The sequence below is a fragment of the Anomalospiza imberbis genome, chromosome 6 (assembly GCF_031753505.1).
Source record: "Anomalospiza imberbis isolate Cuckoo-Finch-1a 21T00152 chromosome 6, ASM3175350v1, whole genome shotgun sequence".
Lineage (NCBI taxonomy): Eukaryota > Metazoa > Chordata > Aves > Passeriformes > Viduidae > Anomalospiza > Anomalospiza imberbis.
The window spans coordinates 27,547,607-27,553,178 of record NC_089686.1 but is presented as its reverse complement, the minus strand read 5'-3'; the positions used below and the strand labels follow the sequence as shown (position 1 = coordinate 27,553,178).

The 5,572-nt window shown below is 35.8% G+C and overlaps 1 long non-coding RNA gene across 1 annotated transcript; it reads left to right on the top strand.

Moving 5' to 3' along the window:
- Window positions 1–610: 610 nt before the first annotated feature.
- LOC137476637 (uncharacterized) lies at window positions 611–3,251 on the top strand. The gene is made up of 3 exons (XR_011000483.1): window positions 611–764; window positions 1,381–1,447; window positions 3,114–3,251. It is a non-coding gene; the product is annotated as an uncharacterized lncRNA (long non-coding RNA).
- The last annotated feature ends 2,321 nt before the right edge of the window (window positions 3,252–5,572 follow it).

The following is a 5,572-nucleotide window of genomic DNA, read 5'->3' as shown; positions in this document are numbered from 1 at the left end:
GGTAGAGATTCTGTTAAGGGAGCACATTAAGTTCTAGACAGTTTTGGAGTTTACACTGTCCTGCATGAGACATGGTTTTACAACTGTGGCCATACCTGTTAGGACAGCCACAAATTCAAGATCTTGAGCATTGCTAAGGTTCACTCATTTTAGAAGCACAAGGGATCCACAGGCTGGATCAGCAACTTGGTGACTGTCCATGCAACAGCATTCAGAAGGATTGTAACTACTGATGTTTTTCAGGCACAGAAAAGTGATGTCAGAAGAATGTCTTTTACATTTGGCTTTAATACATAAAGGAGGTGACTGTTCCAATTAATTTTTTTAGAAATAGTCTGAGTTCCAAATCTATTACCAAAACCTTATCACAGTCAGGGAACAACTGAAAACACTGTGAATGGCTGTTGCATAGAGTGCAGCTGTCATAAGATTGAACACTGTAAAAGAGATTTATTGGCCATAACCTGGACAAACCTTGCTTCAACAAACCTTCATTTCCCATGCTGTAGTGTATTCTCTATTAGCTACCTAAGAAAAACTTTCATTTTTCTATTTAAAAAAAATAATGTTTTTACATTTTCAGTTCTGAAGATGAGCTCTCAGAAAGTTTTTCTTGTTTCTGCTTACACAACAATTATGAAAGACAGGATAGCCTGTCTCCAGGGATGGAATCATGTAAACACATCAATATGTTACAGCAATAAGAACCCTCTTAGAAGGCAGTTACATTCTCAGTTTTACTTCTGTGCAGAGTTAAAGGACAGGTAGGGATTTTGCAGTTAAGATGCAATATGTAAATGGGAAAAAATGTGAACCCCAATGTAGGTTCATTATAAACTTAATATAAGAGGATTTTGAGACAGTGCATTTTGTGTGACTTTTCAGTCACTTTGAATTGTACTGATTTTGAAAATTAATGAATTTATTCTCTTGCTAGAAGCCTCTATGTTTTTAAGCATTAAGAATTTGTCAATGACAAATTGTTGCTAATAATAACTGCTAATTATTCTTTTTTTAATTCATTACAAGTTCTAGTGGGACAAAAACATTCATTTTGAGAAGGATTAAAAACCTAGAGTGTCATTGACAAGGAGACATTATGAGATTGCTTGCTAGCATATGATGAAAATTGCCTTATATGTTCAAAGTTCACATCATTAATAATAAACAGTGCCAAAACAGATAAAGCCAAGTCAGCTTCAGATTTTCTACACTTTGAAGGCTGATCAGATTACTGTAGGTTGAGTTAAACCTGTCAAAACTATGACCTTTTTTAATGAATTGACAGTACCTTGTCATCTTGATTTGCTCACAATGAAGCTAAATTCAGTAATTTGGATCAAATTTACGTGGTCTTTTTTTCCCTCTACTGCATTTCAGGCATGCAATACTACTGGTGTCTTTGAATCTATTAGTTATTTCACAGAGATATTCAGGGACACTAAAGGTATGGAGCTAACACACTATTTTAAGTTTTCTGAAGAACTTATATGAAACCTCGTAAGTGTGCTAGGAAAAAAACAGCCCATTGTTCTCTCTGTGTATATCATTCAGTGACATTCTTTGTTCTAGTTTTAGCACCTAAATTAGAGTTTCTTCCATGATGTTCCTAAGGGTAAAAAGGAAAATATTTTAGGAAAATGGTTAGGATGGTCTTTTATGAAATCTACTTAGAAAGCTTTGCAAAATTTTCTTTGCATTTAGCGGATTTGTAAAGAAACCACTGAAGTGTACTAGATTACCAGGTAGCTTTCCAATTAATATAATGATCTACTACTATTATGGCATTTTAGATGCATAAGTAAATGGTTTTGTTGCACCTAAATTGCAAGTTTTCTAGTTACGTAGTAATGAATCTCTCAGATTGCTAAATGAAAGTTGCACCAGATAGAAATTATTTTCAAATAATTTATTTAAAGAAACCTGTGATAATTCTAAACATTTTGGAATAAAGAAATAGTTTCTACAGTTCCATAACTAAAAATATTTCCTTCACACTAAGAAGAGACTTTAGAGAAAAACTCTGTAATTTTTTTATGTACAACAGCCACCATTAGTAGTAGTAGTTACTAATGACCATGACCATGAGCAGCTTTTACTTCTGTATTGAGAAAAATGGCTTGTGTGTTATGTACCTACTTTGGGAGCTGCTGTCACAGAGATTTTATAGGAGTGTAATAGTCACTACTGATATTTTACTTCTATCTAAATACTCTAGGTAGGACTAATTAATTTTTCATCTTGGTAGGATATTTGTACTTGAAAAAACTAATGGGATAAGGAATTACATAAATTGGGACTACTTTCCACATCAAAACACTACCTGTCATTTCATTTTGGAATTTACAGGAAAAAAGCTAGAAAGGGAGGCACTTAGTTTAAAATGGTATAGACCATAGCCTTTTGATGACATTCATCTGTGAAACAATTTTTCTAGAAGAGAATAGGACTATAAGTCATTTTGAGAGTAACAGGAAGTGCTGCACAGACATTTTAGTTTTTAAAAGTTTAATCATCATCTTTAAAATCTAGACTTCCAATGCAATTTTTATTTTTCATGTGAAATCAATGTGTGGTTAGTACAGAAAGCAATCCTCTCCTTAGTATAATAGTCTGATGCATTGTGAGGTCTGAGAGGGATAATAAATGGCACTTGCATCTACATCGCATCTACATTCCCAAAGAAAATTTGTGCACTGTGTGGATAGCACACAAGAACATATTTATTATATAAACATATACACAAAATATCTAGTCTTGATCTTCTGAAAAAAAAAAAAAAAGAAACTTTGTAGAATAACAAAGCCACTTCCTAGTGGTAGCAGTATTGCTGGGGAATTGGGAAAATATTGGTTAATTGAGAAGATCAGGTATTTATTTCTGCTCACATGAAATACAGGTATGTCAGTTTAGTTAGGGGAGAGTATGAGAGATGGCTCAAAACTACTTCTGTGGCACAAAACTGCATCTGAAAGTATACCAGTGAAAAAAACTTTTGCTTTTTTCAGAGATCTTACACACTAGCATCTAATTTTGAAATATAATTAAAGTTGGAGAGCTGGTTTTTTTTTATAAATACTTGACATTTACTAGTGTATAGCTTCTCTCATCAGGACTGCTTTCCTCAAAATGTTTGTAAGCTGAACAGGAGCAGAAACATTAAAATGCACCAACATCTAAATGGTAGGAGCCAAATAGCTTAGGGAGAACAACATGAATATTAAGAAACTTTAGGACATTCATACAAATTAAAAACATCCATCCATTTTAAAAATCCATCAAAAAATAGAAATATTTGTGCAAAGAGTAATGTAAAAGATACGTGAACAAGAAGAATTTCATTCCATTAAAATTTTTGAAAGAATGTATTATCTCTGCAAAAATTGTGATTTGTCCATGTCAAGACTCTCAGCAGAGGAACAGGACAGGTGAATCCTTGCAAAGAAGAAAACTCTTCTATTCAATCTCATGAATGTCCTTCCCTTCCCTTCCCTTCCCTTCCCTTCCCTTCCCTTCCCTTCCCTTCCCTTCCCTTCCCTTCCCTTCCCTTCCCTTCCCTTCCCTTCCCTTCCCTTCCCTTCCCTTCCCTTCCCTTCCCTTCCCTTCCCTTCCCTTCCCTTCCCTTCCCTTCCCTTCCCTTCCCTTCCCTTCCCCTTAAACATTTTCCTTTGAAGAGCAGATGGAAGAATTTTTTTTTAAATTGAGAATATAGCTAGGCAAGAAACGTGTACCATTTTCCAAACAGAACTCCATGTTGGTTCCCTTCATCATATAAACTTTATAATTTTTGTGAAATACTGTATCAAATGGTTCAATTTCTTCAACTAGCCAAATCCATTCTCTCACAGCACTTGTCAAGCATTGTTGCAGGCAAAAAATTACAGAGGATATTTTTTGTTCTAGGAAATGTCTTTTTTCTATTATCTTCTTGTCCTTCATGCGCTCAGAGAGTTTTGGTACAGTTCAAAAAATAGTAGAATATGATGCTGAAAGTACCTAGTGAACCTAGTAAGTACCCACTGAACTGAACTGTCCCATTGTCTCAGTGGCTAGAGTAGGGATACTTTGAATGCAGCAGTTGTTCTTGTGAAAGATTGCACCAATTTACACAGCAACTACACTACTTTATCACCATTTCTCATGTCTTAGTTTAAGCCTTATATGGACAAGGATTCATCAGTCATGTGCCACCATCCCTTCAGTTTGTCCAGAGAAAGATTGCATTGCGTAGACTGTTGATTGCATTTCAGACTGACTGACTGAAAATTTCGGTAAACTCTTTAAATTTAGTTACCTGCAAAGACCACAATTCATGTGAAATATTCTGATATGCTCAAGAAAATTTGTGTCACCAAGTAAGGAATAAATAGGCCACCTAGAGAAAGCTGACTGGGAAACTGATTACACTGAATCTCTTCAAAAGTTAAGAGCAGTTTATCTGCAACTGACTGTAAGTCTAACTGGTAATGGAGCATCCATTAGCAGTATAAGTAAAGCCCTTCAGTTGTTCAACATGCACTTACAAGGTCTAGAATAGCTCTGATTTGAGTGCCTCTTGTACCTCTGCCTCTGGCCTCCCATCATCTCATCCTCAGTTCCCACTTACCTTCTGAAAAAAGTCCTCTTGACAGGTAGATTCTTGATTCATTCTTTCCTTTTTCATAGACTGATCTGAACTGCAACTTTTACTTCCTTTTTTAGTCTTTTCTGGAAGTCTGATTCTGTGCCACTACCCTATACAGTTAATGAAATTATGCTTCAGTATATTGTGCATCTTTGGAGAGACAGAACACAAATGCCTCTGTTTTTAAGACTTATTTCTGATGTCATGTTTTGAACTACTCCATGTCTTTCACTTAAATGACACAGGCCCATTCAAGAAAGAGTGTTGACTGTGTTATTTGAGCATTATATGAGTATTATGTGAGCATAAAAGTTGGTTTGCCAAGGAAGGAAAAGTATCAGAATATGATAGACATTCATTATCATCTGACTGCCGATGCTTGACATAGATATTTTCCAATTTCTCTAAAAGTTAGCAAAAGGCAACTGGTGTTAGACAGGAAGCAATCACTACTCCCCCAGTACATGTCCTGGCATTTTAATGAAGTTTCTCTAAACATTCTTACACTAACCAAGGATTTATAAGAAAATGGATTCAGAATAACTTAAATAATTACATGGTAAAACAAATAGAACAATACAAGTTTTTAACTACATAATTACAGAATATGCTGAGTTGAAAAGGACCCACAAGGATCATCAAGCCCAACTCCCAGCCCTGCCTAGCAGTACAGCTCTAAGAGTCACAACGTGCTTGAGGGTATTGTCGAAATGCTTCTTGAACTCTGTCAGGCTTGGTGCTGTGACCACTTCCCTGGAGAGCCTGTTCCAGTGCCCAAATACCTGGGTCTCCCTGAAGGAGAATAGTCTCCATGTCCTCCCTTCAGGCTGAACAGACCAAGTGATCTCAGTCATTCCTTTTTTACAGCTTCCCCTCAAGGCCCTTCACCATCTTTGTTGCCCTCATTTGGACACTCTCCAATAGCTTTATATCTTTCTTGTATTGCAG